Source organism: Lepeophtheirus salmonis, chromosome 6 (genome assembly GCF_016086655.4).
Source record: "Lepeophtheirus salmonis chromosome 6, UVic_Lsal_1.4, whole genome shotgun sequence".
NCBI lineage: Eukaryota > Metazoa > Arthropoda > Copepoda > Siphonostomatoida > Caligidae > Lepeophtheirus > Lepeophtheirus salmonis.
In genome coordinates, this window is record NC_052136.2 from 39,051,827 (window position 1) to 39,075,387 (window position 23,561).

Sequence of the window (23,561 nt, forward strand, 5' to 3'; positions counted from 1 at the left end):
TATGATTTGTTACTCACCTTGGAAACTTCCCACTAATTCATAACTCGATACAGTATTTTTTTCTTAAACTGTTATTAAATTTTTCAGTGCGGATTTGAATATTTTGGGCGTTTTGGGTAAAAAAACGAGGTTTTGAATCACCGTTTTGGTCTTTTACAGTTATTCTTAACAAATTACTTCCGGAACCTCGTTATTGGACACGCTATATTTTCGAGATCCCTCACTATATCAGATATACTATAGCCGTCTGAAAATTATCACTGACGCAGTGCCCCTTGTAATTTTAATAATTGCCTGTCAAGTGTCTTTATCTATAGATGGCAAGTTTCAACAGAAGTTGATCCGTGATTAAATTTTAGAAGCAGTTGAATATGAGTTTTTGTGTTCTGAGTCGAGTAGAAATTCGTATAAGATAATATACCATAATACGTAATACTCGAATCAATCATTATTTTAAATAAATGCACCGCTCAATTACTTCAAACAAAAATAATACTTACATACAACATTGAAAAGGGGATTTCAAGGTAAACCAAAAGATAAACACCATCGATAAGAGCAGGCATAAAACCATTTATCACACTTTGATATGAGGAGTAATATTAAATAACTAGGTGGGTTGGTGTAGTTTTATTAATATTTATTCGAAGCAAAAAGAAAATTACGATTTTATATCGTTGCATGATTAACGCCTAGGTATGCAAATTTTTTATATTATATTGTTTCCTCCTGAACAATAATTATTAAAAGATTATGCTAAACTCTATAACGTCCTGTGTATCATATTAAGTTGGGGGAAAAGTAATTTCGTATTTTTCGCTTTATTTCAATGCTTGATAAGAAGTGTTAAAAGCATCCTATTGAAGCCAAATATGCCCTGTTGTGTTCAATAAGTTGCCAAACAGAATTTAACTTCCTAATGCCCTTCTCGTAGAAGCAAAAGACTCTGACAACCGATATTTACAGACCTCTATTAAGGCCAAATTTTTACTCCCAAGGGCGTTGGCCATGGAAAATAATAGGTGGTAGTCACTTGGGGCCAGGCTCAAATTGTAGGGGGATACAAAAGAACTTCCCATCTGAGCTCTCCGAGCTTCTGGCACGTCATCAAATATGTGTACGCCTGGAGTTGTCTTGATGAAACACAATTCCTCTCCTAATCTTTTGTTTTTTTATCCAGCCATCTAGAGAAAGGTTCAAAACGGTTCTATGATCGATAATCAGGTCCTGGGCTATACTACGACTGCTAACATCACGGTTTATCTCGATATTTCCTATGAGTTTATCAACATTTTCGATGACAGGTCTGCCAGTTGTTGGTAGACCTCCAGTTCACAGAAACAAAATTGCTAGAGCCACTGTTGTGAAACACAAACCGAAAGAATATCGGCCCCGTATACATTAAAAATTTTATTGGTACCTTTCGACGTTTCCCTTTCAGGTAGAAAAATGTAACATTTGCCGAATTTCTTCCTTTGAAACCTCCATACTCGAAGCATGATAATTTATTAATGAACCGGTCAAGTGCAATACTGTTAAAAACGTTTCTAATATACCATACACCCACACATTTACAACGTTTTAACGTATGATCCCGTGTGGCCAATAATGAACAAGATATACTTACTTAAAAAAAGGTCAGGAAATACGAAATTACTTTTTCCCCCACATATTATTTGATACATGAGTTTTGGAATCGTCAAATTGAGGGGGTATGCCAATTTCTGGCTCAAATTTTATTTCCGGAAAATCAGTGTGCGGGAGTTCGAATCTGACACGCTCCTGAAGTAGGAAAATTTGTACTTGATATGCAAATGGACTTCCTGATGGATTAATAGCAATACTTTCGTTTTTACTTAAGAGGAAAAATATGTGGATTTCTAACTTATGACCACCACCTTTCGGTGATGCAAATGTATTCCCTCATCAAAAAGTGCTAAAATCATATTTTTTTCCAAAAATTACAAATCTAATTTTAAAAGTGGTTTATAAAGAAAGTTATTTATTTATTTATATTTAAACATCAACAAAAATAATAGACGGTCAATTACTTTGAAAGGAAAAAATCCTCCTTGTCGTACCAAGAATTAAAAAATCTCGATTTAAAATAAACATCAAAACCTTTCTATTTTAACCATTTTTTTAAATAACACATTAAATTTTTGTTTTTAAAAATGAAAAAAGATTCTAATTTCCAAAGATCAAAAATTCTGACCCTGAATTCCCCTACTGGACGCAATATGGAGGTTTAAAACTTTAAAGCCAAAAGCAGATGCCTTTTTTTATAATTAATAAATAAGACATGCAAAAACTGAGTGAAAAAACAATATCACTTGACTCCATATTTATGATCCACAATAATTACTGTAATTTATGAGAGTACCAGAGTTCATTAATAAGCTACAAATATACATAACATTGTAGCATTTATATGATATAGTTAAAAATAAATGACCAAAAGTAGTCGTTTTAAGTCTTAAATTTATGACTTATTAACAGTGGGCTATTATTATTGTATGCTCTGTAAGTAAGGCGGAGAGGAGAGGGTTACAAGGCATTGAATTCTCCCTCCCCATTACCACATTCTTTCCTGCTTTTGTTTCTACAAAACAAAAGCCTATGTACGTACGAGAGTGCAATGAATTTATTGTTATTACATTATCCTTAGACATTTTCCTTGGTGATACACGTTTCATAAAACTAACTTTGCTTTAGAACGATATTTTATTGTTGTAGACTATATACTAACAAAATATTTATAAATATATATATACACATACCAATGGTTATTGTTCTGCATTGTTGGTTTCTTATATAATATAATTATAAGTTAGCTAATGTTCTATTGATTACCTACTAGTGGTATCAAGACTTTGAAGAGATCGATATCAAGGCAGGGTCATTTTTTTGGAAGATATTAGTACTCCTCTCGATCTTGACACCTAAAAGTCATGAACTGCATCAGTTTCAAGTAACATTCATTTACCCTCCAACCTCATTCTTTTTTCTACATGGGGCAGTATCCTCAAAAATGATTAGAAGACGCATTGAAGATGGCAAAAGCTCAAGGGTGGGAACGCAGAGCATCAATTGTTGAAAGACGTAGACTGAGGATCTTAGGTTTTAAGGGGGATGCTATAACAGAATTTGTAAACTCTTTTTCTTCCTATGATCAAAAGTGTTTCCGATATGGAATGACATCATCCTCACTCTACACAAATTAATCAGCAGTGGAAAATAAATACTGCACATTCTATCCATTCGTGAATAAAAACTCAGAGCAACTCTTCTTCTTATGCCCGTCCTTGTGGCAATCAAATTAACAGAATGGGGGAGATGGTACAACAAAAATGAAACTGAAGAACCACAAAGGGTAATTGTCAATGGCGTCTTATGTTCTATTGATGGAATACTGGTAGTGTTAATTAGGTCGAAAAAGATACTGCAGTCCTAACAGTTCGCTCCTGATTTAATTTGCCAAAGGTCCTTATCAGTCATTTATGGTAAGTACATCAGCTGAAAAGACGTAGTTCCTAACTGCATCCAGTGTTATAATATCATTGACTGCATCATTTTAGCTGTTCAGCATGACTTCTTTCAAAGAGACAAGGTACCTGCAGTTTAAGGTAGGAGGTATGAGACGAGAGAGTATAATAATCAAGTTTTATTATGGTTCTAGCTATCATTCATTATTTTTCGTTTTATATTCTTTAATCCTAGCTAGGAGTGAAGGAAATAAAAAGATAGCTAGGACTGTAGGAATGACGGACTGACTAAATAAAACTGAAAGGGGGTGAGAATAATAAGGAAATCAGTCTTAGGACCGATCCACCATTACATATTAGTAAATCTCCAGACTTTGAAAAGGTGTCTCCTTCTCGGTCTGATACCTCAAACTCTTGTTTCAAGTAACTACATCAGGCACATGACCACGGAACTAAAACCTTGTTGTTAAATTTGTCGAAAAGGCACCTTTAATTTGTCAAAATTGTTTTGTTTTTATGTCACAATTTGAAATTAATAAAATTAATTGTTGTCAATTTTTTGACAAATTAGTAAAAATAGATTTGAGATTATGTCTAAATCTCTTAAATTATTGGGTGTGACTTGCTTTCTTGTAAGCTGGTTTTGACTGCAACAGTATTAAATTCTGATTATTTATTTTTCATAGTCCAGTAAAGAATGTACATAAGATGTTAAAAATGATTGACCTAAATGGTTTTATATTTTATTAAATAACATTAAAGTATTTTTAATTAATCTAAATATGGCATATTAAATTGTTTATAAAAGTAGCAATTTATATTGAAATTTTGTATAGACGTTATATAAATTGATATATTTCTATGCATTAAGTTTTATGCCAACCAAACAATTAATTATATAATTCATTCAAAATACACTTTTAAAAGAACTTTTGATAATAAATAATAATAAATGTCAATGTTCAGGAGCATAAGAGTTCTGTTACGTATTTTATTGACTTTTTCGGATAGTTAATGTATAGGAAACACAGACACAAAAGGTGGTCCATAAAAAAATTGACTTTCATATTACAAAACCTGAATGAAATCTTTTCATTTAATGAGTAGAGTAATGAAAGTTCTTGCGCAAAAATTATTAATTCAAACGCTTATCAATAATTGTATATTTATATGCATATTAATTTATCAGATCTTATACTCTTTAAAAAAATAGCGCATTAAAAAAAGTTATTGAGGATAAGAGTGCAACCCTTACTGCAGCAAAGAAGTGGACGAAATAGCGTTGAGGACTCAGAAGACGTGAGATAGTTGAAAATTTGTCCAAAACATGTGAAATATTGTTTTCTACTACGAAAATCAGAATCGTTTTTTAATTTATTTTCCAAAGCTGTTATCATTACGCTTTAATTCTCGAGGAGGGAATAATTAAGTGTGAAATGCATCTGACCATGAAAGACGGTGAGATTAACAATGAGGATGCATTGGAAAGTTATAAGTGTAAGTCCTTGTTGGAACTTGAATAGAATTGAAGATCAACATTCAAGTAATTATTGCCTATGTCTTTGCTAGATAAGAAGTGATATTTTTGTTTATTTTCTTCCTCTCATTGCTGATTGCAGCTAACCTAATAAAACGTCATGACAGCTAATCCTAAACATTCTTCAAACTGTCGGAGTTATCATGCTTCTTCTTTTTTTTTTTACATACTGATAGATCATATTTTTTAGAACTCCGGGGATAGTCCAGGGAATAATCAATTCATGGAGTGCTCACCTTTTTTTTCCTTTCATCTTTTTTGACTCAGCCAAGGATATTTGTCTATTAATAGAATAGTATCAAAATGAAAGAAATAATTGAATTAAAACTAAAAATGCACTTGGTAGAGTGCAAACTTCTATTTATCTTCATTGATTTTTCCCCTATATGAAGTATATTTACCAAATCTACATAATGACACCTATCTAAGCATTGTAACTGTATGTATATACTTCAAAATTATGGTTATTTATGCTTTTTTATTTAACGTTTTCTGTTATCTAGACTCCTCAAAATTTAATGACCTCTTACTATGACCATATGTAATTTTTGTACCAAATTTGATCAAAAAAATACGTATCTTTAGCCGTAATCCTAATGAAAAACAAACAGAGGCAAAAATAACTTTATTGCGGAGGTAACAGTTATGTAATCAATATCTTATGGAACTAAAATAATTTTTTGGTTGATATTTCTATTAAATATTATAGAAATAATAATTAATTTATTAAGTTCTTATAATGCATTAATACATTTATTAAAAATTACATTTTAATTCAATTCTCTTTTTCATTTTCTGACTATTTTAGTAATAAAAAATATAGTTTTAATCCTTTCATTATGTCTAAAATAAAATAAAATAATACTTGTTTGATGTTATTTAACGCATATTATATAAATTTACGTACTCAAAACAAACTAATTTTTTGAGGAATCATCATTAAAATTGTACATAGGCTCCGAAAGATTTTCCATTTCTAAAATCTCCTCAAATAATTGCCTAATGAACAAGTAATCCATAACTATATAAAATGACATGTTATTAATTAATATTTGCATCTTTTTTATTACTGTCCCCCTAAAACCTCTGAATTAAAAGCTTTTTAAAAGAGAAACAAAAAAAGGAAAATGTACTTAAGTTCGGTTTATTCAGTGTATGGACAATGGAGGGCGTCACCTATTTAATATGATTTTCAAAACTGCGTAAAACAAAACTTTAAAAGTGCACTATGATTATGAAACAAAAGTAAAACTTTTTTTTAATTGCACAACTTACTTTATTGCCTATTAGAAAAAGGAGGTTATGTTGCTGCACCCTGTATAAGGTATTGTTTGAATAGGCCTAATAAGTAAATGTAAACTGAGGTTCCTCTCATTCCATTAACAACATAAAAAGAATATGAATGAAAAATATGGAATAATAAATAATTCTCTAAGAAATGACATCAAAGGAATTTCAATATATATATATATATTACTATATAAAAGCAATGTCTTACAAAAAATGAAAATAATTTCTTATTGTTTAACATGAATTTTACTAAATATTAGGGGAAAGAGAGAATAAAAAGGGAGCAAGAGAGGCAGTCCCTATTTTCATTTACATTAAATGAAAATTGCACATGACAAAAACACTCCGAAGAAGCTAAATGAAAGGACATCTCACAGTTCTAATCTATTTGTCTTGTTCATAAGACAATTCGATGTACATTTTTTAAAAACTAAATAATTTTTTTCTATTCACGGAAAAAATGAGAATATATATATATGTCTTTTTAAATCATAAACTAATCATATTTTTTCATACATATATTAAAATAAATATATATATTTCTTCATATTTATATACGTATAAATGAAAAACCATTCAAACCAGACAAACACTCTTTAAATGACAAAGTCGTAAAGTCCAGAACTAAATGTGCGAGTTTATTTGTGTTTTTTATTTCTTCTGCAGTTTCTTTGAAATGAAAGGAAAAATTTGAATAATAAAAAGGACTAATTTGACATTTTGGCATTCATAAGCCATAAACAAAGATCAAATTATTTTTATAGTGGCGGTCTGTGGGAGAGAGCAGAGCTAGGTTGAGAGTTTTCAATTTTCTAGCAAGTTTCTACGAGTTGATATTTTATGTCGGATTCCAATAGATCGTCCATTAGCAGAAAATTCCTCTCTGATTATTATATTCCATAAATATTGTTTTTGATTTTTATTACATAGTTACATTTATTGTAGCTCGCAACCATTTCTTCGAAAAGAAACGAAAAACAAGGTCCAAAATCAGTTGTTAGATAACCAAGGTTATGACAAATTTCCTAACTATAGAATAATTCTTCAACCATTGTTGGGAATTTTCACAGCTTAACAAGAGCAAATTCGAATTTGCCCAATCAGCTTTCAACAAAATAATAGGAAAAAAGGAAGCAGAAACTTCGACAGCTGACAAGAAAATAATAATTTAAATCTTGGTTTAAGTAAGGGAAGGCTCAGTTATATATACCCCTGTCCTAAAGATTGTATATGATTGATAAAGAGGTGTTTTGAAAGTGGACCCACATGGTTAGAGGCCTTTATGACTAAATATAGTAATATTTTATAATTTCTCCAGAAAGAAGAAATATACAAAAACATCAATATAAAAAAAAATATTTCGAACAAGTCAACACTGAGCCCCCAAAAAAAAAAAAAATTCTAGTAAGAACCTTACCAATTATGTACCTAATATTAGAATCTCTGCCATTTTGATACAAGCGATTGTCTTCAATATTTCCCCGTATTAGAGTCTTAGCAATAGTTTAACTTACATAAATTGGTTTATTATATATATAGTAAAAAATTTGAAAGGGCTCCCAAAACTTTTTTTTTGGGGGGGGGGGCTTTAGTTGCCCCCTTCCCCTCCAAAAAAGTGAAGAAGATAACCACGCCACTATTTTGAGCTATTTGTGCTCGCTACTTTTAAAGGTACATGATCAATAAAGGGAGAAGGGCTTGAAATACTTATATTTTATATAGGTTTCTATAATCAGTGCTCCATTAGCTAAGACTATTTGAGGATGGTTAGTACACCTACTTCTGAGCTGTGAAACATCTTTCAAATTTAAAGCCTCAGAGTACTTTTTTTTTTGTATTTTTACTAATTTTCTTTTAAAATTTTTAAACATAATCTTACCATAGAAAATATGTAGAGTGACAAAGTTTTATTTTTAGGACTCTTTTATCGCATGATTTCATGTCACTTATTGTCAGGGGATTTTATGAACTAAATCTTACCTTAAATTGTATTTGACTTTTTTAATACTAAAAAATATTCATATTATATTTGTAGATATAACATAAAACTCTCCCGGGAAAGTACGATTGCAATGCCTTCAAGCAATCTAAATATATTTATATATGTGTCTTACTTTCTTAAAACTTCTTTATCATTTGAAAATAGAATTATTTGTGGTGAAAGTAAAAGTTAAATATTGTGTATCAATTAAGTATTTATTAAGGCATTAGTAGGTATTCATATAATATACATACTAATTGGGGCAAGTTAATTTATTTTCCGCCAATATTCAAGTAGTTTCCTTTATGTAGTTGTCGTTTTTTCTATGGTCTTGTGTTGTCTCGAACAATAACAACTCGGTTTGACAATGATTCAAATGATCAGTCGATTTTCAAGTTTGAATAAATCAAAGTCGACTTCATAAGTTAATGAGTCGGTTTGATCTGTATCACTAAACCTCGTCTTTCTTTCTTTTTCGATATATATAATGTATGTATCACAAAATTTCTGAGACGTATACCCTGGTCAGGAAACTGAAACTATTCATTTTATCCCTCCTCTCCCTCTCCAATCTTTTGGAATCAACATGTAGTATCTACGACGAATATTTTTTTTTTTTTTTTAGTAAACTGTACCTATCACATATCATTTTTCATCAATAAATAAGTTAACAATATTGAAAGAATAAAATAGTAATTATCTATTTGAAGATACTTTTAAATTAATCAATGGGCAGTGGGGCTGGGTAGCTACTTAGTTGTTTCGTTTCTATTTCTGACTGGTTAGTGATGGCATCCCCTCCCTATAAAAACTTCAACAAAATGGAAATAATCCTTTTAAGAGGCATAATTGTCCCTAACGCCCACGCTCAAATAAGTCCATGATTCCTACGGATCGGAAAATAACTTCTTCTTTTTGAGAAGTTTGGGGGAAAGGAGACACTTCTTTTGTCTACGAATAAAATTACTGATTAACCTGCTGCATAGTCTCCACTTAGACTAAGAGGTTTTAGCTAGTTTTTATGCATGATCCACAACTTATCCAGTTCTCATTATATAGTATTCTTTTTTTAAATAAATGATGTTCAGTGGTGTGCTTATAAGCAATTTTTACGTTAATGTTCAAACGTATGTCATTTTAGAAGTTTTGAAATAAGTTATTGTTGATTGAAAAAAAAAATATTTTTTATATATTTTTTTTCATTTATAGTTTTATTTTTAATTGTTCAAATTAAGGTTATAATTATTTATCGATCATCGATTCTGTATCAACTTGCCCATACGATTAAGGGGTTTAAGGGAAATTTGATTTAAAAAATTATCGATACTAAAATTAATATAATATCTAATGTACTATTGTGTCTTGACGAGGTTGAGGAGACACAAACTATTTAAACCAAGGAATCCAGGATGACCGAGAGAAATGAGGAGAGGAAAGACGTGGAGGAATAAAACAAAGGTTGCCCAATAGGAACAATTATATTCGTATTAATACAATAACCTACCCTGATACATACATAAAATACACGACTATTTATACTTAAAACGAGGTAAAAGACTGTACTTTACACATATATATACATACAAGAAAATAAGAGAAGAGAACAAGGGGGTAGGAAACACGAATACATTACATGTACCAATAACTATACTATGAAGTTGGGGCTAGAAGTTGCAGAGTATTTTAAACTTTCAATTGTTAATATTACTCATACAAAGGTCATTCCATATCAATTTATAAATATTTTTTATTTCATTACCTATCTCACAGATTTGGTTCATTTTTGCATTATTTTTTAAACAAATATATAATATAAACTCCCTTCTATCACTTCAAATCCCTGTCAAATCGTTATCTTTCAAAATAGAATCTTCAAATTTAAAATAATTGAATATTATTTGTGATTTTGATAATTATTCTCGGCGCATGCATTAGAGTTGTTTGATTTTCAACTTTTTTTTAAATTTCAATTACGGGGTGTGCATATAAGTTGTTAAATGGTATGAAAATTACACATGCAAAATGGCATTGTCCTACGAGGTTATCTTTAGATTGCACATCTCGATCAAATTATGAAAAAAGGCAAAAACTCTATAGCTAGATACAAAAAATACAATTTTAGTTATTTTGCAGAAAATTGTTTTGATAGACATTTTTCTAACCTATAAAAAGCATGTGATAAGTCTTTCTTTTCATTTGTCTTATGGAACAAAAAAAGAGAAAAAAGTTAGAAAAGTGTGATGATCTTCGTTATTTTACCTTTTCAGAATGGAAAAATCTAATTTTTCTTTTCTTATTCTCTCTTTTTACTCGATAGGGTAGCTTTAGAAAAAAAAATTATATATCTTTTTAATAGGTTAGAATAATGTATATCATCATTAATTTATGTAGAATAAGGGTTAATGTTGCGTTTTAATCTTAATTGGCAAAGTAAATAACTTTTGTTTCTTTTCAAACTTTGAACTGGATGTTCTATCAGAAGAGGACATCGTAAAATAATGAAATTTTGCACAGGTTATACTCTTACCAAATCCCCACTTACACAAACTAGCCCTTATCAAAATTCGAAAAATGTTGAAAAACAAATCGGCCTTGTATGCTTGTTTAACAAATGTGTGACGGGACTTTTTCAATGCAAAATTGGCAATGGTTCCCTGTATTTATTTAAACATGCTACACGTCATTGAAAAGAACATACTTCAAGCTATCAAAAGATGTAAGTATGTTTTTTTTCTGTATGAAGGAGACTGGAGAGTCCAAAGTGTGTACACTTTACTAGCCTATAAAAGTTTTCAATATAGATTTTGTATGAACAAGCTCTACTCTCTCTTTTCAACTAGTTTTTACAGTACAATTTGATTTTTGGTGAATAATTTGTCCACAATTGTAGTTAACATTCCTTCATCACAAAAGTTACTATTTCAAAGTATGGATGAAAAAGCAGTTTAAAAGCAAAAAGACTACATACCCAAAAAAATAAATATAATAATACGAAGAGGATTAATGTAATTATACTTGTGAAAATTGTATATATAATTATTTTGCAATTGCTGAGAAGTCTTTACATTAAATTACTGGTTAGTCATAATTTTATATGCTCCAAGTAAGACATAGCATATTTATTAATGCATTAAAAGATTCATTAAATGAATATTACATTACAATTAATTTGAATAAATTATTGTCTATACAGACTATAAAGTTGTCATACTAATATTACGAGTTCAGAGTACATTTTGTTGTTTAATATTTATGTTTCTGAAATTGTTTTCAATGCCTATTATAATCAGAGTTAAGGACTCAATATATGATAACGAGTTTTTATATTACAGTTAGTTCTATTATTTAAAAATATAAAAAAAACAACCAAAAAAAACACTTTTGAACTTATACTCTTTAATAGCCAATGGTATAAATTTTTGTAAAGTTAAGCTTAACAAATTAGTTAGCCACGCCTATAGGTATATAATATGCCAGAGGCAGTGCACTTGGGAAAGCAGGAAAACCATAGCATTCACTTTTTGCGAATTTATAATGATCAAATAGGAAAAAAAAAAATTTATATTTTAAATAACAGTTATCCCCCCCCTCTCTGCCTCCCTCCAATTTCAAAAACAGTGCAGGTATCATGTTCACTAAAAGAAAATTTGTAATATTCAAAAGATTTTTGATGGTATGTATATTTTCTATGCATATAACGTATAGGTTATGTACAAGTTTTAACTTGTATTAGGAGAATACAATAATTGAATATTCGATGGATGATCAATATATTAATGGTGTCATTTTTGATTATTTAAAAAGAAATTACTCAAATATAATGTATTCTGTGGCACATTATAAAGTTCAAATGCTCACAGTTATAATTCTCATAAATTTTTAATGTAGTTAGAATAGATCGAAATAAAATGATAGTATCAACGAATAGTTGGCAATTAAAATGACTGAAATGACAGATTCCTCGGCTCTAGAGAGCAAGTTTTTTCTTGCTAATATATTTTTTTTTTAATAAAACAAGATCGATTTCCCTTGACACAACAACAAAAAGATATTGAGGGAAAAAGAGAACCTATCAATTGTAAACTACAGTAATATACGCTCATTTTGCTCCTTCTTTGTTATTTTGTCTTATATTGCAAAAATTTCATCACTTGACAGCTTCTAATTATACATATAGCATTTTTTATTTTGCGAAAACCAAAATTTATTTACATGAAAAATATTCTGATCTGATATATGATCTTTGATAAATTCGATTTTCATTGATTGTTTTTGTGTTTTTCATAAAAAAAGTCAATAATAATTATTATTAGTTATGTAGAGGAAGTTTTTACTATTCCATGTAATCATAATTTCATTGAAAAAATATATATCAATCTTATGTCTTAAACCAGGCGAAGTCAAGTAAAAAATCCCAGGCTGCTAGGCATATCTGTCAAAACACTGCTAGTTTTAAGATAATTATAAACACTACCACCCCAAAACTGTCTGTATACTTTTTCCCGTTTTTAATTTTACTTCATTTGAGAAATTGTGGGCATTTATTTATTTTATCGCATGAGAGCAAAAGTTGTCAAAACTACAGACTCTTATAAAACATTTTTAGAAATAAAAACAATGAAAATAAAATAATGAATGTTGTATAAAATTATGACTCGTGACTTGTTTGTCCAATATCGTTGAGTATATGTTTCAACAAGTAAAAATCGGTGGATGCATGAATGATTAAACCATTCTCTAAATGGGATAAACTATTGTAGAATAATTAAAAAGGATATAGCTCCGAAACTTTGCCTAGAGATATTAAAATATATTTTTTTGGAAGGTTAGAGTTTGGGCAATACATAATATTTTGCCGTAGAGTCAAAATAGTTTTAAAAAAGATACCCTCGTCCTTTTTGTGTAAAGACTCCAAATGGTTTTTATTCACGCCGAAAATAACTCTTTTTTACATCTCTCTTTATAATATTCAAGGTTAGACGACCTTAAACTATCATAAGCATAAGCTAAATTTTATGGTATAAAAACAAACTCCGTTTTTTTTAATTTTTAAACTATGTATGTAAGTCTTTTAGTGACTTTTTCTTCTTGTTTCAGAGACAAAAACAGTAAAAGTGGTTTATCAACAGTATTTGAGTAAATGTAAATTTCAAACAAAATTTATTTACTTTTCGTATTATGTATAAAAACAATATTTATTTACTTTTCGTAGAATTCATAAAAACAATATTTATTTACTTTTCGTAGAATTCATAAAAACAATATTTATGTTCATATATTTTTAAAATTCATAAATTTCATTCATAGCTTCATCCGAATGAGATATTCTGCTATTTATTTATAAAAAAAACTACATTGATTTCAAACGTTCTTAAACAACTACAATATCATTATATAAAAGATTAAAGAAGAAATTAGATAACTAACCAAGTTTTTTAAATTGATTAAATGTTATAAAATTTGGGAACAAAATTCCAATTTTTTTACTTTTAGATTTGGATGATGAGTTCTGGATTGCTTTTAAACAAAAAATATTGAAATTACTTTTATAACTTGAAATTTCTGTTATTGTGGCCTATAAAGTGCTTTTTGAAAAATAAATTTTGTAGATACATGTTTCTTGATTAAAATCTTTTGAAACTACTTATGAATCGGAGAAAATTCCTCGTAAATATAGACAAATTAAAAAAATCATTTCTTTAAAAGCCCAAATAATTCCTTATTTTTATGACAATGACAAAAATTATAGTGACTTAGAAAGGGAAAGACATGCAACTTTATGATAAAAGACTGAGTATTTTAAAACTTATTTTTGATTTTTTTAACCTTTTGTTAGTGAACTGAGATATTCTGAACCACGACCTTTATCTAATTGCCTATAATCTGTTTGAAATAAAATTTATCGGCAAAACTTTTTAGCATACTCTTTAATATTCTTTAAAATAAGTATTACACTTTTATCTTTCTTTTTTTAAATGTATTTTATTGACAATTCAGACGTAAATTTTGCAATTTTTTATAAAGGTTAGGTGAACTTCCTGTTTTTTTTTATTTATTTTTTTTTTTTTTCAATTGAAGATATACGCCTTGCTACTACTGTAATATCAACTGTTATTCTATATTAAAATTAATTGATACATTTTGTTACGAAAATTCGTTAAAAAGAATAATTATTATAGAGATTTTCATCAAAAATAAGCTTAAAAGGATTTAACTGTAATAATCACAACTTGAATCTTGTTATTAAAATTGATTAAAAAACTTTTTTTTATCATTTTAATTGATATTTATTTACAAGTGCAAAATGTCTGAAATAGTTGTGAAAATATGACAAATTAATAAATGGTGTAACGTGTCTCCCCAGTTAACTAACTGCGTACAAAAAGATGTGTACTAAGAGAGGGCTAAATTTATTAGGCTGGGAACGTTTATTAAAAGTACATGAAATGTTGCACTCTGTAGATCATACACTCATAATTTTTTGGCTATAAAGGTTATTTTTATGTTAGTTTTTATGTAAGATCCATATCTAGGTAAAACAATTATCCCTGCAATGCATATCACCATTCATTTTTACCCACAAAATCGTAAAAACAACACCCTCAAGAACATTGGTAATTCAATTAAAAATGAAAGCAGCTGAGGTGTACACACAATAGAACAAGTGTATATACATCAGTGTAAATATTCATTCCTGTGGTTTATCAGTAAGAAAAGGTAAAAAAAATAAAATAAAAATAGCAAAAACCAATATTGAAGTTGTGTAGATAAAAAAATAAGGGAGCAGCACAATACAGATAATAATAACTATAAGAATGAAAGACAAACAAACAGTAAGAATAGAATAAGAAGAAGTATATTAAATAGCAATTTTCCTTTCCTTTTTTCTTTTTCTTTTGACATCCAAACAACCACTCATGTTCCGTAGTCAACAAGTGAATAAGTGAGTCCCCCTCTCATTATTATTCCCTCCCTCACATTCTTCTTCACTTGACACATCCTCTTCAAAAATATACGAATGCTTGAAACATACAATTACATGCTTTTATTGATAGCTTCATTGTTATTCCTATAAACTTCCTCATTTATTCGATGATGAATAATCAAAATATAATGGGAGAGAGGATAGTCAACACACAGGTAATTTGATATACTTTAGTACAAAAGGCAATGAGCAAATAAATAAAACATAACGCCAGATAGCTCTAATATTATCGAGTAAGACTGCAAATAATTAAACAAAGATTACTTAATTAATAATACTTTATTTCTTTAAAAAAGTCCTGTTGTTTTAATTACTATCTAATACTGAGCAGTGCATTGAAATCTGATCACTTAGTAATTAATTAATTAGTTAATCTGGAGTGAATAAAAGTAATTCATATTTTGATATATTAAAGCATAAGCAATTAGTTACAAAATAATGCAAAACGGAGCTTACGTTCAAGTTGAAAAAAAGACACTTGAAAATGATCGACGAATTTCTATTCAAGCACTCCAAGCAGTTGGGCGTCTCCAGGACCCACGTCTACGCCGTAAGCAAGTTCGAACCGTTGGAGATGTAGGATTATTCTCTCAAATAGGCTAAACTGGATCCGGAGGAGATAAAGAAAATAGCCCAAGACAATCTTCTCATGTCCATGAGGGACCATGCAAGAGATCTCGGGGTTTCATAACAGATTGTCCAGAAAACTATACAAGAAGTGGAGGGAAGAGCCTTGTGAGGGTGAAGAGGCCAATTTTGACACCATCAATGAAAGAAACCCTTCTACTCCATTCCAAGACTCTTTAAAATGAGTCTTCGGAGTTATTTTGAACTCCGAATTCTTTGACACTTTTGCCCCCCTACAGTAAAGTGTGTGCTATGAAACCAACTTCAACCAAACCAAAATCCGAACTTATCACAACATGAATTTAGGTATAAGGAAGAATACTTTGCAATATTTTTTCCCCGGCCAGAATTTGAAGGACTGCTTCCGGTCAAAGATTCCTGCCAGTAATATAATTCCTCCGAAAATGATCGATGAAAAAAAAATATTTTTATCAGTTTGTACGAAAATAAAAACTTATTTTATAAAAAACCAAATGTTTAGTTAAAAACATGTTAATTTGGTTCATTCATTTATATAATCCATGTACCATAGCCAATATAGTAATACTGCCTGCGTTCTGAGCAAATTCTTATTCTTGACAAAAAGAAAAAGGAGTGGAAATGCTTTTATTTTTTTTTTGTACAATATACATACAATATATAGCATAATTTGCAAGGAAGTATGATAAAAAAAACAATTCTATTTGTTAAATATTTAAGAGCAAATAGGAATTGCAAAGATTTTGTGCCTTCCAACTAAAAAATATATTTTCTATATAGGATAAAGTACTCAAATATCCACTTAAGTCCCTGCCTATAAAGTGATATGCTGATCTAGACCAGCTTCTAAAATCAAACTTACACATAACTATAACATTATTTACTTACTGCGTAGTGAAAAATATATTTTTTGTTTGATGAAACTTGTAGATTCCTTCGAAAAAAAAAAAATAACAATAATAGAATGCATATTATTTATTGTTGTCATGGTTTCAGGAACAAGTAGTATCCGGGAGCATTTTTTGTTTGGAAGCCCATGTGATATACCATTTAATATTTTGCCAAGTAAACAGATTTTTATAAGATACCACCTATATCTTAAAAATCAACATCCAAATGGAGCAAGATTATCAAGAAAATAACATCTTCAAATCATTGAAATAATTGCCTCTAATATTAAGAGTATTTGGGAAATGCCAAGCATTCCTTCTAATGGTACTAAATACTTGAAGTAACAAATTTGACAAATTTGCAAAAGATACTAAAGACTGCGCGAAGAAGATAAATTTTTAAAGTCGATCGAGTGATAAATATGTTAGTGAGTTTTTGGAGAAATTGTGGCAACTTTTTTGACATTGCTTTATGTTGTTGCTATAAAAATCAGAAAATTAGTTATTTTAAGGTTAAAAACTGTAATTGTGAGGCATTCAGAAAAATACCACAGGATGAATTTATTTTCTCCATGGATCAGAACTTTCCAAAAAAAGCTCAGGATTACTTCCTACATTAATAAGAAAAGCCAGTCAATCCTATAAGGAAAAGTATGACAAATTTGTAGCAAGATACTAAAAAGAAAAGAAAAACGATCAAGAAAATGAAAAAATGGCAAATTTGGAGAAAGAAAAACAAAAATCTAATCTACAAAATGAGCTTTTTTTATCAAATGAATTTGGATTAGGTGAGTTTTTAAGTAATAGAGTAAGTGAACTTGTCAAAAAGTTCAAAATAGTGCTGAGCCCCAAGAATCAAGCCAAATTCTAGTCAGATATGGACTTTCAGTTCGTTCGGTTGCAAAATATGGCAATGCATTATTAAGAGATCTGAAGCTCGCAACTACCCCTATTTTGCTTTCAATTAGGATGGTTAGCATGCAAGTACAAAACCAGCCCTCCCAGAAAATATAATTTTAATTCCTTTATTTGATTTGGATAAAGATACCAGAAGGAATGTCGTCAACATCATCATGAAAGATAGAAAAAGAAAAGAAGCAGGATCAATAAAGCAATACATACGACCCAAGGATCACTTGAACCTAGATGCAAATAGTTATTTAGAGTTAGTAGACTTGTTTACATTTCGAAAAAGTTTTCCAACTAAACCTCCATTAACTTTTGACATAACGAATGAAGAACTTCTGGAGTGTGTAGAAAGAGAAAATTTGGATCCACCTGATATCCCTGATATTCTCAGTCATGATCCCCCAAAGTCTTATATCAAGCAATCATATTAGGTATACGACCACGTGACTGAAATCTTAATATAAAATTTGTATTAAGATTTCGTAATATTTTTCAAGAAAAGAAGTAAAAATGGTATCAATTTTTTTTTTTTTTGTCATGATTTGAAAATAATACTTGTTTTTAAATTTGTCTTTGTAAAAAAAAAAAAATTAATCTGTCCGTAGGGGTAAAAAATTCGGACAGATAAAAAAAGACTGATTAAAACCTCAGAATTAAGACCCATTCAACACTAGTTGAGACATTTTTTCTGAATTCTCACCTTCAAACCTTCATTCGTGAACACATTTTTTAATGTGAGTGAAGCTGGTTAAATAAGAAACCCCAAAAATAAAAAAATATTTAATATTCATTAGTTTATGAGAATTTTTTGGAATAAAATTGGTAACCATCAGTTTTGATAAGGTTGCATTTATTATAAGCTGCAATATTACATCTTCTCACATTAAAAAAAAAGAAAAAAAAAGAAGAGGAATTCATATAGCCAAAGGGAAAAGAAACGAACGACTTTTAAACAAACAGTCAATTAAATTCACTAAACCTCAAAGTTGCTAAATACATAGATCCTAAACAAGGTGCCATAGAAATAAATGAAGAATTGCACATAATTAGATTGAATGTTGTAAGGTCAATACTGAATATTGGCAATAAAATATAGATTCAAAGGAAAAAGATGTATTTTAATGAATTTGGAAGTGTATAGTAGTATCCTAGTTGACTAACAGAGGATAAAAGGGGGTTGACACAACAATGAGCAAAAATAAATTACGGATCTTTTACTCCTTTTTTATAAAAATATCTAGAGTCTCGGCTTCGAATTTGGCGTACGCTCATCGTTATGTGAAACTCCCTCTAAAGTTAAACTGCAGTTTTTGAAATGAACTTAAAAGTAAGCCAATTGAATACAAATTGTCAAATAAGCATTCATTACCCATAAGCAAAGATCAAATTTATAAAGTCAATTGAGAAACCCCAAGTAAAATTTCCCTTTCACATGAATTAAACCCTAGCACTTCAATTCTAATTATACGAGTAACTATACCAAAGAAAAAAATTATGTTTACGGTCATCCTTTTGGCGTTTTTGAGACGTCCATTGGAGCCTGGACCTGAATTTAATAAAAACATTAATTCACTGAACTGAAAAGGTATTGTTCACTTATCCTATCACAGAGCATAGAATCAGGATGAAAGAGCCGCCTGTTGTCGATATCTGGACTAGACTAATTATTTCAGTAAAATTAAAATGGAACGTGGTCCATAAGAGGTGCGTGACACAATACAAATTTTTAAACTTTTTACGAACTTCGATTACAGATACTGCGGAAAAGTTATGATAGGTCGAGCTCTAAACCCTACATATTTTTGGTACTGAAAACAAAACAAAACAAAACATAAAAATGATATTGTAACCTGTATATATAGAAGAATTGTTCTGCCTTAATTGTCATGATGTGTCATCAGATTAGCTACAACCACCTATGCGAGGAAGAAAATAAACAAAAATTCCACTGCATACCTAGCATGGAATTACTCTGATACCGATTTTAAATTTATCTTTGAATCCAAAAAGAACTTATCCTTATCACTAAGGCTGATATTTTTGTGATTAAATAATTAAGTTTAGATATTAGAAAAGCGAAAACGGTTGTTGCATGTGCTCTTTTTTCTTCATTATTTAATAGATCATAGGTGTGTTCATTTATCAATTTGAAGAAACCATTCTTGCCTTCTGATTTAAAAATGCATAATAAAATAAATATATTAATTTTAATATAATTATAATATTTTCCCTGGTCTAATGCTATTTTAAATGTAGCAGGTTCTTCTGTTTATAACAGTAATTCATTTCAGCGCATCAAAAACATATATAAACAATTGATGTTAACAAGGATATTAATTTTGTACTACCATAAGTATAGCTACAGCTCTCTAAAAAACCCTGATGATATGTAAGAACTACTAAAGGCAAATAAAGTTTTACATGGCTAAAATATCATTATAATATGAGGAAAGTACTTGCATTAAGATTTGGAGGGAAGTAACGAAGGGTTAACCGTACGACTTTCTTTGTATTCAAGTTTTTATTTTCTAAAGATTATTTGAAAGCCATTCCCCCTTATTTAACCACCATAAGAAACCAATTTCATAGCATGGGAAAAAAAACACATTGTTCAATATTCTACACGTGTATATTATATAATATATTTTTGTTGGTACATGGAAATTATATGACGAATTAGAAGAAGTCATGCTTTTTCTTCTTCATGAAACTTCCTTAGAACGTACATGATTGCTTGTTTTGCATACAGCCCTTCACAAGAAAAGTGAAAAATAAATAAATATTATTTATGATCACTATTATGATATATGTATGTAATGTATACCTATGTAAATGTTAAATAAATCAATGTCCAAAATCTTTTTCAGGTCTTGATTTCATATATACTTATATGTATGTTAGTAAGTTACTACATGCAATTGCAATGTCTAAAACCTACATACATACCGCGAAAGGGTGGGAGAACGCATTAGGAACAATTTAACTATTACTCCGTGTAAGTACAAGTGTTTTTACAATATTCATATTTTGGTATCTGTTATGGTATCAAAATTGATACTGGTATTTCGATATTTTTCGATAGGTTTTCGACTAAAAATATTCCAAAAACTTCGTTAAATGCAATTCATATGCATTTATTGTTAAGCGTCAAAACATTTATTTTTTCCCCCCTTCAATTGGACAGATGGAGTTGCACTGATTAAGTATAAATAAACTTAATTACATTTGCTACATCTGTCCTAAGAATCTTCTTTGAAGTCCATATACACAAAGTATATTTCCTTCTCTACGAACGACCGGGACGCCAACCTACGGTCATTCAGTTCAAGAGAGTAATTTTGTCTTTGTCACACCTCCAAAAAATCTCAAAAGTTATCCTATGATCAATTAGTAAATTTTTAGGCTAAGGAGCAAAGGATACCAACATATACGAACGAAAAAATGTGTCCGGATGAGAAATCTATCTTTTATTTTCTGAAATAAATTGCCATATAGAAATTCGTAAAGAAAATTGCAAAAAAGTTGTGCCATAATTTTGCAAAAAAAGTAGCCAATAACATTTTTCCCCCTTGTAAAGAGAAACGCAATCCCACCAAGATTTTTTTCGTATTACCAAAACCAAAAAATTTATGGATAATATTGTCGTCCAAAATTTTCGTTCGTATATGTTGGTACGCTAATTAAAGTTTATAATACATTTTTTTTAAATTCATAATAATACATTTCAGATAACATACAGAAGCTACATTACAATGGCATAAAGAATACCCTAATACTGGCTCGAGTAATTTCGGGTAACCCTTTTCTAATACTATTATATATTATAATATTACGGGAGCCCAGAAAAAAACTTCCGTTTTTAAAATTTTAAAATAAGTCCGTATAACTAATTAATGAATATAACTATTAATTAAATTTAAATATAAAAGTTTGGAGTATATATATAATTAAATTTAAACTCAAAACTTGAGCTATCAGTTGCCATGTATTGCTAGATTTTTGCTATGTCCCTTTACACCCATTCCTTGAATATGGAGTCCTTGAGTTCATTAGCATGCTCAATTCCGAAACCAGCAAAACAAAAAAAATGTCTAAGGGTTTACCAGACCAAATTATCTGGCCCAAACAATGGTCTTCGGCATTGTAGCCTCTGATGGAATGACGATACCTACGTTCTTTTTCAAGGTTAGACAGAAAATCTGTCAGGAGGCCTACTATAAGGTGCTTAGATACACCATCTTGCCATGACTGAAGACCAACTACACGGATGGTAACTACGTGTGGACTCAGGACAGTGCCCCTTTTCACACGTCCGCCAAGTGCCAAAAGTTCTGCGTAGATAACATGACTCGATTCTAGTCCAAAAAAAATATGTCCCCCTTCCTCACCAGATTATACCCCACTGGACTTTTTTATATGGGGCACTTTGGAGAAGGACACCAACAGTACCTCACACTCAAATGTGGACTTACTGAAGTCCTACATAGTTGTTGCATGGAACAAATTACCACAGGAGTTTTTCATCAACTCCTGCATGACGTTCAGGCGACATTGAAAGGTTGGGATTGATAATAAATGTACCCATATTGAGTGATTTTTTTGTTATCATATTTTGTTAACATTATTTTTTTTCTAATTATTGAAAATATAACAAAATTGATGTATTTCTAAATGCATCTTTTGAGTCCACGTTTTGCGGCTCTACCCTGAAGATTAAATTCCCTGTTTTGACCATTTATTTAAATACTATATTTCTCAAATGACTTTATAAAAAAAATTAAGTTTTATTTTATTTTATTTTTTAACTAAACCTTATTAAAAGACCTTCTGGTGGCCTTTTTGAAAGAATTTCATCTGTTGACGTTGTGGCAAATGATTCTTTATTTTTCTAAAATGAATCATTTTTCTTCAGGTCGTTTCTGTTTGTTTATTTTTTTTTTTAACTTTTATCACTGGTTCCCTAGGACGTCATACATTTGCTTATAATTCAAATAATATGTGTTGATTGATAAGCACATAAAACGCATTTTTTGCTTTTTTTTTTTTTTTTTAAATACAACTTTAGATGATTACCTTAATTAAGCCTGGAATCCAACTCAATACAATTCTACGTAATTATTCAAAGTGGTATCATTGAATAATCCCTGTAAGAAAGGAAAAAAGGTATTTTTAGAATGAGCTACTTAAGTAACATAAAAAAACAACAACATAATTAAATTGATTACAATAGTTGTTTTGTTCAAAAAGTAAAAAAAATATCCGGAAAACGACATATTAATAAAGCTGTACAAAATACTGATAAATCTTTCTACATATATATATCTCCTTCTCTCTGTATCTCCCCTCTTCTCTTCTCCCTCTGTATCTTTCTACATCTTGCTCTCTGTCTATTTTCTTATACCTTCATTCTATGTTTATACTCCCCCTTATTCAGCCGCCGTTCAACAGGGTAACTTCTGCTAGTATATATATAAAATAAACCTATTTATATAAGTAATTATATGACGATTTTGATAATTTTTGCAGATAAGATCCCCCTTCCCCAAATGACGAAAATAGCAACGTCCCTGGGTGTGAGTAAAGTAATTATAAAAACTCAGTTGGCAATCTGTATACCAGAGTTGTAAATTATAAGTACTGTCGATATATTTAAAAAAAATACTGCAAATGAATATTTTATAATTATTACTTAATATTTTTAAGTTTGTCAGACTAAGTTCTATAAATATTGCCAATTAATTGAGTCCTATTTTTTATTATTTTGTGACTCTTTAATATGGGGATCAGTATAGATCAGCATTGGGTCAGTTCTCTTTAAAAAAAATTCATTTCACAATTCCCACGACTAAAATCCATAGTAGAGTCGGAGTTGTTTGAA

The 23,561-nt window shown here is 29.7% G+C and overlaps 1 protein-coding gene across 6 annotated transcripts in view; it reads right to left on the reverse strand.

Annotated features, from left to right (window-relative positions):
* LOC121119790 (uncharacterized) overlaps nucleotides 1-23,561 on the reverse strand; it is a 245,522-nt gene that overhangs the window by 66,471 nt on the left and 155,490 nt on the right. For 5 of the 6 annotated variants that reach the window (XM_071889418.1, XM_071889417.1, XM_071889415.1 and 2 more), the window contains exon 2: nucleotides 22,757-22,827. The exons of the other annotated variant lie outside the window; for it this stretch is intronic. The gene's annotated coding sequence lies outside the window, so the exon portion shown is untranslated. The remainder of the gene's footprint in view (nucleotides 1-22,756; nucleotides 22,828-23,561) is intronic. 6 annotated transcript variants of the gene reach the window in all.